We start from the raw sequence: 12,432 nt of genomic DNA, 5'->3' as shown, positions 1-12,432 counted from the left end.
CTCTACTTGGTGCAAGGAATTTGGCTAGCATGAGGGGGAAAGGCAAGCTCAACATGTTGGACGATCCATGACAATATACTTTAACTGAGATGTGAGAAAACATAAACCATTACGTTGTCTTCCTTGTCCAACATCAACTCTTTCGCATGTCATACTTAATGAGTGCTCACAATCATAAAAGATGTCCAAGATAGTATATTTATATGTGAAAACTTCTCTTTCTTTATTACTTCCTATTAATTGCAATGATGACCAAAACTAGGTTTGTCAACTCTCAACAACTTTTATGCCTCATACTCTTTATATGTGAGGTCATTACTATCCATAAGATCAATATGAACTCTTTTATTCTTTTTATTCTTTCTATTTTCTCAAGATCATAGCAAGATAGCAAAGCCCTTGACTCAACAATAATATTTATTATAGATAGCTCATGGACTCGATTACATAAAGGGATCACAAAGCAAAGCTCAAAACTAATTCATACCAAAACTTTATTCTACTATATCAAGATATTACTAAAGGGATCGAACTAAATAAAAAACGATAAAGATAGGAGTGTGATGGTGATACGATACCGGGGCACCTCCCCCAAGCTTGGCAGTTGCCAAGGGGAGTGCCCATACCCATGTAGTTATGTCCTCGGAGGTGGTGAAGAAGGAGTTGTTGATGATGTAGGCTTGTCGTCCATCTTCCAAGGCATAGGCTCACCATCATAGAAGGATCATCGAGTCTCCGGGATCCTCAAATCTGCAGCCAAACTCATCCTCTTGAATCTATACTCATACTCACAGTTTCGGTTTTGCAGGTCATAGATCTGGGCTAGGAGGTGCTTGATTTTCTCATGAAGCTTGAAGATGGTATCCCCAATGTTCTTGGCGTCTAGCTTGTGGTTGTTGGTGAATTCCGCAATCATCATCTGGTTGGTGTTGAGTCCACGCTCCACCATCCCTTGGGACTTGAAAACTTGTTGTTCCATAGCTTCGAGCTTTGTCTCCGCGCTTCCCGTGAGCCTTGGTCCCTCCACATCGTGGATGTGCAGCACCCCCTCACGCATCTCAATGGTTTGAGGGTGTTGCAGCACCTCCACAAGATAGGGGTTGATAACCCTCTCGAAAAACTTGTCCTTGGGAGCACTTGGAGTCGTCATGTTGCTCTAGATCTATCAGAAAAACAGCTCGAAATGAAAACACAGGATTTTTTCGTGATACGATGGTCAAAACCTTCGGGAGATTATATAATGAATTTTTACCGACCAAAAGAAGTAACGTGCAAGAAAACGGAGTCCGGGAGGCAGACGAGGTGTCCACGAGACAGGGGGGCGCGCCCTCCACCACCGTGGAGGCCTCGTGTCCTTCCCAGATTACTTCTTGCTTTCCAAAATTATTAAATATTCCAAAACGGAGAAAAATTGCCATTAGAACTGTTTTGGAGTCGGTTTACTTACCGTACCACATACCTATTCCTTTTCGGAGTCTGAAACGTTCTGGAAAGTGTCCCTTATGTATTCCTCCGAGGTTACGGTTTCAATAATATTAGTTTCAACATTAATAGGATTACCTAAGATATAATGTTTGATTCTTTGGCCGTTCACCACCCTCGGACTTGTGCCCTCGAAGTTGTTGATTTTTATGGCACTGGAACGATAGACCTCCTCGATAATGTAAGGACCTTCCCATTTAGAGAGAAGTTTTCCTGCAAAAAATCTTAGACAAGAGTTGAATAGAAAGACATAATCACCTACGTTGAACTCACGCTTTTGTATTCTTTTATCATGCCATCTTTTAACTTTTTCTTTAAATATCTTGGCGTTCTCATAGGCTTGGGTTCTCCATTCATCGAGTGAGCTAATATCAAATAACCTCTTCTCACCGGCAAGTTTAAAGTCATAGTTGAGCTCTTTAATAGCCCAATATGCTTTATGTTCAAGTTCGAGACGTAAGTGACATGCTTTTCCATAAACCATCTTATACGGAGACATACCCATAGGATTTTTATATGCAGTTCTATAGGCCCATAATGCATCATCAAGTTTCTTGGACCAATTCTTTCTAGATCTATTAACAGTCTTTTGCAAAATTAATTTGAGCTCTCTATTACTCAATTCTACTTGACCACTAGACTGTGGGTGATAAGGAGATGCAATTCTATGATTAACATCATACTTAGCAAGCATTTTACGAAAAGCACCATGAATAAAATGTGAACCACCATCAGTGATGAGATATCTAGGGACTCCAAACCTCAGAAAAATAACTGCTTTAAGCATCTTAATAGAGGTGTTATGATCAGCACTACTAGTTGGAATAGCTTCTACCCACTTAGTAACGTAATCAACAGCAACTAGAATATGTGTATGTCCATTAGAGGCAGGAAAAGGTCCCATATAATCAAAGCCCCAAACATCAAATGATTCAATAACAAGAGAATAATTCATAGGCATTTCTTGACGTCTACTAATATTATCAATTCTTTGGCATTCATCACAAGACAAGACAAACTTACGAGCATCTTTGAAGAGAGTAGGCCAATAAAAACCGGATTGCAATACCTTATGTGCAGTTCTGTCTCCAGCGTGGTGTCCTCCATATGGTTTAGAGTGACACTTGCGTAGTATCTGTTCCTATTCATGCTCAGGTATACAACGTCTAATAACACCATCTACTCCTTCTTTATAAAGGTGTGGGTCATCCCAGAAGTAATGTCTTAAATCATAAAAGAACTTTTTCTTTTGCTGGTATGTGAAACTAGGTGGTATAAATTTAGCAACAATGTAATTACCATAATCAGCATACCATGGAGCAGTACAAGAAGCATTAATGACCGCTAATTGTTCATCAAGGAGACTATCATCAATAGGTAGTGGGTCATCAAGAACATTCTCTAGCCTAGACAAGTTGTCTGCAACGGGGTTCTCAGCTCCCTTTCTATAAACAATATGCAAATCAAATTCTTGAAGCAAGAGAACCCATCTAATAAGTCTAGGTTTAGCATCTTTCTTTTCCATAAGATATTTAATAGCAGCATGATCAGTGTGAATAGTAACTTTAGAATCAACAATATAAGGTCTGAACTTATCACAAGCAAATACAACTGCTAAGAATTCTTTTTCAGTAGTAGCATAATTTCTCTGGGCAGTATCAAGAGTTTTACTAGCATACTGGATAACATATAATTTCTTATCAACTCTTTGCCCTAGAACAGCACCTACAGCATAATCACTAGCATCACACATAATTTCAAAGGGTAAATTCCAATCAGGTGGCTGAACAATAGGTGCAGTGATCAAAGCTTTCTTAAGTATTTCAAATGCTTCTACACAATCATCATAAAAGACAAAAGAAATATCTTTTTGCAATAAATTAGTCAGAGGCCTAGAGATTTTAGAAAAGTCCTTAATGAACCTCCTATAAAAATCGGCATGACCAAGGAAACTTCTTATACCTTTAATGTCCTTGGGACATGGCATCTTTTCAATAGCATCAACCTTAGCTTTATCAACTTCAGTACCTCTTTCAGAAATTTTATGCCCCAGGACGATGCCTTCATTAACCATAAAGTGACACTTTTCCCAATTCAGGACGAGACTAGTGTCTTCACATCTCTGCAAAACTCGATCAAGATTGCTCAAGCAATCATCAAGAGAGGATCCATAAACGGAGAAGTCATCCATGAATACCTCACAAATCTTTTCACAAAAGTCAGAGAATATAGCCATCATGCATCTTTGAAAGGTAGCAGGTGCATTACATAAACCAAAAGGCATACGTCTATAGCAAAAGTACCGAAAGGGCAAGTAAAGGTAGTTTTTGATGGATCTTTCACTGACACAGGTATTTGAGAGAAACTAGAATAACCATCTAGAAAGCAGAAATGTGTATGCTTGGTCAGTCTTTCTAGCATTTGATTAATAAAAAGTAAAGGGTAATGATCTTTCTTAGTAGCTTTATTTAACCTACGGAAATCAATTACCATCCTATAACCTGTAATATTTCTTTGCGGGGTCAATTCATCTTTATCATTAGGAACAACAGTAATACCTCCCTTTTTAGGAACACAATGGACGGGACTTACCCGTTCACTATCAGCAACGGGATAAATTATACCTGCCTCAAGGAGCTTTAGTATCTCCTTTCTTGCAACTTCTTTCATCTTAGGATTTAACCTTCATTGAGGATCTCTAACTGGTTTGGCATCTTTCTCCAATTTTATTTTGTGTTGGCATAGAGTGGGACTAATGCCCTTAAGATCATCCAGAGTATATCCAATAGCAGCATGGTGCTTCTCCAGAGTTTTCAATAATCTTTCCTCTTCTTGCTCTGAAAGGTTAGCACTAATAATAATAGGATATATCTTCTTTTCATCAAGATAAGCATATTTAAGATTATCAGGTAATGGTTTGAGCTCAAACACAAGATCACCCTTGGGTGGAGGAGGATCACCTAGGATTTCAACGGGAAAATTGTATTTCAGAATAGGACCCTGTTGAAGGAATACTTCATCTATTTCCCTTCTTTCATTCATAAACATATCATTTTCATGGTCTAGCAAATATTGTTCTAACGGATCAGTAGGAGGTACGGCAATAGAAGCAAGACCAATTATTTCATCCTTACTAGGCAATTCTTTATCATGGGGTTGTCTACGAAATTTAACAAAATTAAACTCATGAGACATATCACCCAAGCCAATTGTAACAACATCCTTTTTGCATTCAATCCTAGCATTAACAGTATTCAAGAAGGGTCTTCCAAATATAATGGGACAAAAGTCATCTTGTGGGGAACCAAGAACAAGAAAATCAGCAGGATATTTGACTTTCCCACACAAGACTTCAACATCTCTAACAATCCCAACTGGTGAAATAGTATCTCTATTGGCGAGCTTAATAGTAACACCAATACCTTCTATTTCAGCGGGTGCAATATCATGCATAATTTCTTTATATAGGGAAATAGGTATTGCACTAGCACTAGCACACATATCACATAAGCCATGATAACAGTGATCCCCTATTTTAACAGAAATAACAGGCATACCTACAACAGGTCTATGTATCTTAGCATCAGGTTTAGCAATGTTAGCAGCTTCACCACAGTAGTAAATAACATGCCCATCTATATTATCATCCAAGAGATCTTTAAACATAGCAATACTAGGTTCAACTTTAATTTGCTCAGGAGGTGTATATGTTCTAGTATTACTCTTACGAACAACAGTTGAAGTTTTAGCATGATCCTTTATCCTAACAGGAAAAGGTGGTTTCTCAACATAAGTAGTAGGAACAATAGGATCATTATAAGTGATAGTCTTTTCTTCAACTGTAATAGGTGCAACTACTTTTATTTCAATGGGAGGATTATATTTAAACCACTTCTCCTTAGGGAGATCAACGTGAGCAGCAAAAGATTCACAGAAAGAAGCTACTATCTCAAAGTCAAGTCCATATTTAGCGCTAAATCCACAAAAAGCATCGGTATCCATAAAAGATTTAACACAATCAAACTTAGGTGTTATACCTGACTCCTTACCATCGTCGGAACCCCAATCTTCAGAGTTGCGTTTAATTCTTTCCAATAAGTCCCACTTGAATTCAATAGTCTTCAGCATATAAGAACCAGCACAGGAAGTATCGAGCATGGTGCAATCATTGAGAGAAAGCCGAGCATAAAAATTTTGAATAATCATTTCTCTTGAGAGCTCATGATTGGGGCATGAATATAACATTGACTTAAGCCTCCCCCAAGCTTGAGCGATGCTTTCTCCTTTGCAAGGCTAGAAATTATATATGTAATTACAATCACGATGAACAAGATGCATAGGATAGAACTTCTGGTGAAATTCAAACTTCAATCGTTTATAGTTCCAAGATCCCGTATCATCACATAGCCTATACCATGTCAATGCGTCTTCCTTCAAAGATAAAGGGAAAACCTTCCTCTTAACAACATCATCGGGAATACCTGCAAGCTTAAATAATCCACAAACTTCATCCACAAAGATAAGGTGTAAATCAGGATGCAATGTTCCATCTCCTGCAAAGGGATTAGCTAGCAGTTTCTCTATCATACCCGAAGGAATTTCAAAGTAAACATTTTCAGTAGGTTCAGTAGGTTGAGGAGAAACTCTTTGCTCTACTGGTCGGGGTGAAGATACCCCGAACAAGCCCCTCAAAGGATTAGTTTCCATAGTAACAAGTGACAGAAAATTTCAGAACACTATATAAATGTTTCCTTACCAAGTTCCACTCACCAAAGGTGCTTCACTCCCCGGCAACGGTGCCAGAAAAGAGTCTTGATGACCCACAAGTATAGGGGATCTATCGTAGTCCTTTCGATAAGTAAGAGTGTCGAACCCAATGAGGATCAGAAGGAAATGACAAGCGGTTTCAGTAAGGTATTCTCTGCAAGCACTAAAATTATAGGTAACAGATAGTTTTGTGATAAGATAATTTGTAGCGGGTAACAAGCAATGAAAGTAAATAAGGCGCAGCAAGGTAGCCCAATCCTTTTTGTAGCAAAGGACAAGCCTAGACAATTTCTTATAATGAGAAAAGCGCTCCCGACGACACATGGGAATTATCGTCAAGCTAGTTTTCATCACGCTCATATGATTCCCGTCCGGTACTTTGATAATTTGATATGTGGGTGGACCAGTGCTTGGGTACTGCCCTTTCTTGGACAAGCATACCACTTATGATTAACCCCTATTGCAAGCATCTGCATCTACAAAAGAAGTATTAAGGTAAACCTAACCATAGCATGAAACTAGTGGATCCAAATCAGCCCCTTACGAAGCAACGCATAAACTAGGGTTTAAGCTGCTGTCACTCTAGCAACCCATCATCTACTTATTACTTCCCAATGCCTTCCTATAGGCTCAAATAATGGTGAAGTGTCATGTAGTTGACGTTCACATAACACCACTAGAGGAGAGACAACATACATCTCATCAAAATATCGAACGAATACCAAATTCACATGACTACTAATAGGAAGACTTCACCCATGTCCTCAGGAACAAACGTAACTAGTCACAAAGCATATTCATGTTCATGATCAGAGGAGTATTAATATGCATTAAAGATCTGAACATATGATCTTCCACCAAGTAAACCAATTAGCATCAACTATAAGGAGTAATCAACACTACTAGCAACCCACAGGTACCAATTTGTGGTTTTGATACAAGATTGGATACAAGAGATGAACTAGGGTTTTGAGAGGATAAGGTGTTGGTGAAGATGTTGATGGGGATTGACCCCCTCCTAATGAGACGATCGATGGTGATGATTTTGTTGAAAATATGCCCTAGAGGCAATAATAAAAGTATTATTATTATATTTCCTTGTTCATGATAATTGTCTTTTATTCATGCTATAACTGTATTATCCGGAAATCGTAATACACGTGTGAATACATAGACCACAATATGTCCCTAGTGAGCCTCTAGTTGACTAGCTCGTTGTGATCAACAGATACTCATGGTTTCCTGGCTATGGACATTGGATGTCGTTGATAACGGGATCACATCGTTAGGAGAATGATATGATGGACAAGACCCAATCCTAAGCATAGCACAAAGATCGTGTAGTTCGTTTGCTAGAGCTTTGCCAATGTCAAGTATCTCTTTCTTTGACCATGAGAGCGTGTAACTCCTGGATACCGTAGGAGTGCTTTGGGTGTATCAAACGTCACAACGTAACTGGGTGACTATAAAGGTGCACTACAGGTACCTCCAAAAGTATCTATTGTTTTATGCGGATCGAGACTGGGATTTGTCACTCCGTGTAAGCGGAGAGGTATCTCTGGGCCCACTCGGTAGGACATCATCATTTGCGCAATGTGACCAAGGAGTTGATCACGGGATGATGTATTACGGAACGAGTAAAGAGACTTGCCGGTAACGAGATTGAACAAGGTATAAGGATACCGACGATCGAATCTCGGGCAAGTAAAATACCGCTAGACAAAGGGAATTGTATACGGGATCGATTGAGTCCTTGACATCGTGGTTCATCCGATGATATCATCGTGGAACATGTGGGAGCCAACATGGGTATCCAGATCCCGCTGTTGGTTATTGATCGGAGAACGTCTCGGTCATGTCTGCTTGTCTCCCGAACCCGTAGGGTCTACACACTTAAGGTTCGATGACGCTAGGGTTATAAAGGAAGCTTGTATGTGGTTACCGAATGTTGTTCGGAGTCCCGGATGATATCTCGGACGTCACGAGGAGTTCCGGAATGGTCCGGAGGTAAAGATTTATATATAGGAAGTCCTATTTCGGCCATCGGGACAAGTTTCGGGGTCATCGGTATTGTACCGGGACCACCGGAAGGGTCCCGGGGGCCCACCGGGTGGGGCCACCTGCCCCGGGGGGCACATGGGCTGTAGGGGGTGCGCCTTGGCCTACATGGGCCAAGGGAACCAGCCCCAAGAGGCCCATGCGCCTAGGGAACCCTAGAGGGAAGAGTCCTCAAGGGGGAAGGCACCTCCGAGGTGCCTTGGGGAGGATGGACTCCTCCCCCCCTCTTGGCCGCACCCCAAAACCCATCTAGGGCTGGCCGCCGCCCCTAGGGGGTGGGAAAACCCTAAAGGGGGCGCAGCCCCCTTCCCCCCTATATATATTGAGGCATGGGCCTGCCCATAACACGCGATTTGATCTCTCGTTGGTGCAGCCCTGCCCCTCTCCGTCCTCCTCCTCTCCCATGGTGCTTGGCGAAGCCCAGCTGGATTGCCACGCTCCTCCATCACCACCACGCCGTTGTGCTGCTGTTGGATGGAGTCTTCCTCAACCTCTCCCTCTCTCCTTGCTGGATCAAGGCGTGGGAGACATCACCGGGCTGTACGTGTGTTGAACGCGGAGGTGTCGTGCGTTCGGCACTTGATCATCGGTGATTTGAATCACGACGAGTACGACTCCATCAACCCCGTTCACTTGAACGCTTCGGCTTAGCGATCTACAAGGGTATGTAGATGCACTCTCATTCTACTCGTAGCTGGTTTCTCCATAGATAGATCTTGGTGACACGTAGGAAAATTTTGAATTTCTGCTACGTTCCCCAACAGTGGCATCATGAGCTAGGTCTATTGCGTAGATTCTTTGCACGAGTAGAACACAAAGTAGTTGTGGGCGTTGATTTTGTTCAATATGCTTACCGTTACTAGTCCAATCTTGTTTCGACGGTATTGTGGGATGAAGCGGCCCGGACCGACCTTACACGTACTCTTACGTGAGACAGGTTCCACCGATTGACATGCACTTGGTGCATAAGGTGGCTAGCGGGTGCCAGTCTCTCCCACTTTAGTCGGAACGGATTCGATGAAAAGGGTCCTTATGAAGGGTAAATAGCAATTGGCATATCACGTTGTGGTCTTGCGTAGGTAAGAAACGTTCTTGCTAGAAACCCATAGCAGCCACGTAAAACATGCAAACAACAATTAGAGGACGTCTAACTTGTTTTTGAAGGGTATGCTATGTGATGTGATATGGCCAAGAAGAATGTGATGAATGATATGTGATGTATGAGATTGATCATGTTCTTGTAATAGGATTCACGACTTGCATGTCGATGAGTATGACAACCGACAGGAGCCATAGGAGTTGTCTTTAATTTATTGTATGACCTGCGTGTCATTGAAGAACGCCATGTAACTTACTTTGCTTTATTGCTAAACGCGTTAGCCACAGAAGTAGAAGTAGTCGTTGGCGTGACAACTTCATGAAGACACGATGATGGAGATCATGATGATGGAGATCATGGTGTCAAGCCGGTGACAAGATGATCATGGAGCCCCGAAGATGGAGATCAATGGAGCTATATGATATTGGCCATATCATGTCACAACTATATAATTGCATGTGATGTTTATTATGATTATGCATCTTGTTTACTTAGGACGGCGGTAGTAAATAAGATGATCCCTTACAAAATTTCAAGAAGTGTTCTCCCCTAACTGTGCACCGTTGCTACAGTTCGTCGCTTCTAAGCACCACGTGATGATCGGGTGTGATGGATTCTTACGTTCACATACAACGGGTGTAAGACAGTTTTACACAGCGAAAACACTTAGGGTTAACTTGACGAGCCTAGCATGTACAGACATGGCCTTGGAACACGGAGACCGAAAGGTCGAGCATGAGTCGTATAGCAGATACGATCAACATGAAAATGTTCACCGATGATGCCTAGTCCGTCTCACGTGATGATCGGACACGGCCTAGTTGACTCGGATCATGTAATCACTTAGATGACTAGAGGGATGTCTATCTGAGTGGGAGTTCATAAGATGAACTTAATTATCCTGAACATAGTCAAAAGACCTTTTGCAAATTATGTCGTAGCTCGCGCTTTAGTTCTACTGTTTTAGATATGTTCCTAGAGAAAATATAGTTGAAAGTTGATAGTAGAAATTATGCGAACAGTCGAAAGCTTATGTCCTTAATACACTGCTCAGTGTGCTGAACCCCAAACGTCGTTTGTGGATGTTTCGAACATCGAACATACACGTTTTGATAACTACGTGATAGTTCAGTTAAATGGTTTAAGTAGAGGCACCAAAGACGTTTTCGAAACATCGCGGAACATATGAGATGTTTCGAGGGCTGAAATTGGGATTTCAGGCTCGTGCCCACGTCAAGAGGTATAAGACCTCCGACAATTTTATTAGCCTACAAACTAAGGGAGAAAAGCTCAATCGTTGAGCTTGTGCTCAAATTGTCTGAGTGCAACAATCACCTGAATCGAGTGGGAGTTGATCTTCCAAATGAGATAGTGATGTTTCTCCAAAGTCATTGCCACCAAGCTGCTAGAGCTTCGTGATGAACTATAACATATCAGGGATAGATATGATGATCCTTGAGGTATTAGCGATGTTTGACACCGCGAAAGTAGAAATCAAGAAGGAGCATCAATTGTTGATGGTTGGTGAAACCACTAGTTTCAAGAAGGGCAAGGGCAAGAAGGGATACTTCATGAAACGGCAAATCAGCTGCTGCACCAGTGAAGAAACCCGAGGTTGAACCCAAACCCGAGACTAAGTGCTTCTATGATAAGGGGAATAGCCGCTGGAGCAGAATTACCCTAGATACTTGGTAGATAAGAAGGCTGGCAAGGTCGATAAAAGTATATTGGATATACATTGTGTTGATGTGTACTTTACTAGTACTCCTAGTAGCACCAGGGTATTAGATACCGGTTCGGTTGCTAAGTGTTAGTAACTCGAAATAAAAGCTACGGAATAAACGGAGACTGGCTAAAGGTGAGCTGACGATATATGTTGGAAGTGTTTCCAAGTTTGATGTAATCAAACATCGCACGCTCCCTCTACCATCAAGATTAGTATTAAACCTGAATGGTTTGTTGAATCTCGATCGTAGTGATACACATTTTCATGCCAAAAGATAGTAATGATAGTACCACTTACTGGTGGCACTGCCATGTAAGTCATATTGGTTTAAAACGCATGAAGAAGCTCCATGTTGATGGATCTTTGGACTCACTCATTTTTGAAAAGTTTGAGACATGCGAACCATGTCTATTGGTATATACGCATGAAGAAACTCCATGCAGATGGATCGTTTGGACTCACTTGATTTTGGATCACTTGAGATATGCAAATCATACCACATAGGCAAGATGACTGAAAAGCCTCGGTTTCAGTAAAATGGAACAAGATAGCAACTTATTGGAAGGAACACATTTTGATGTGTGCAGTCCAATGAGTGCTGAGGCATGCAGTGAATATCGTTATGTTCTTACTTCACAGATGATTCGAGTAGATGTTGAGAATATTTACTTGATGAAACACAAGTCTGAATTATTGAATGGTTCAAGTAATTTCAGAGTGAAGTAGCAGATCATTGTGACAAGAGGATAAAATGTCTGCGATATGATCATAGAGATGAATATCTGAGTTACGAGTTTTGGCACACAATTAAGACATTGTGGAAATTGTTTCGCAATTAATACCGCCTGGAACACCATAATGTGATGGTGTGTCCGAACATCATAGTTGCACCCTATTGGATATGGTGCGTACCATGATGTCTCTTATCGAATTACCACTATCATTCATGGGTTAGGCATTAGAGACAACCACATTCACTTTAAATAGGGCACCACGTAATTCCGTTGAGACGACACTGTTTGGAGAAACCTAAGTTGTCGTTTCTTAAAGGTTTGGGGCTGTGACGCTTATGTGAAAAAGTTTCAGGATTGATAAGCTCGAACCCAAAGCGGATAAAATACATCTTCATAGGACACCCAAAACAGTTGGGTATACCTCCTAATTCAGATCCGAAAGCAATATGAATTGTTTCTAGAATCGGGTCCTTTCTCGAGGAAAGGTTTCTCTCGAAAGAGTTGAGTGGGAGGATGGTGGAGACTTGATGAGGTTATTGAACCATCACTTCAACCAGTGTGTAGCA

The sequence above is a fragment of the Triticum dicoccoides genome, chromosome 5B (genome assembly GCF_002162155.2).
Source record: "Triticum dicoccoides isolate Atlit2015 ecotype Zavitan chromosome 5B, WEW_v2.0, whole genome shotgun sequence".
In the NCBI taxonomy this organism is placed as follows: domain Eukaryota; kingdom Viridiplantae; phylum Streptophyta; class Magnoliopsida; order Poales; family Poaceae; genus Triticum; species Triticum dicoccoides.
Note: the sequence above shows the minus strand (reverse complement) of the source record.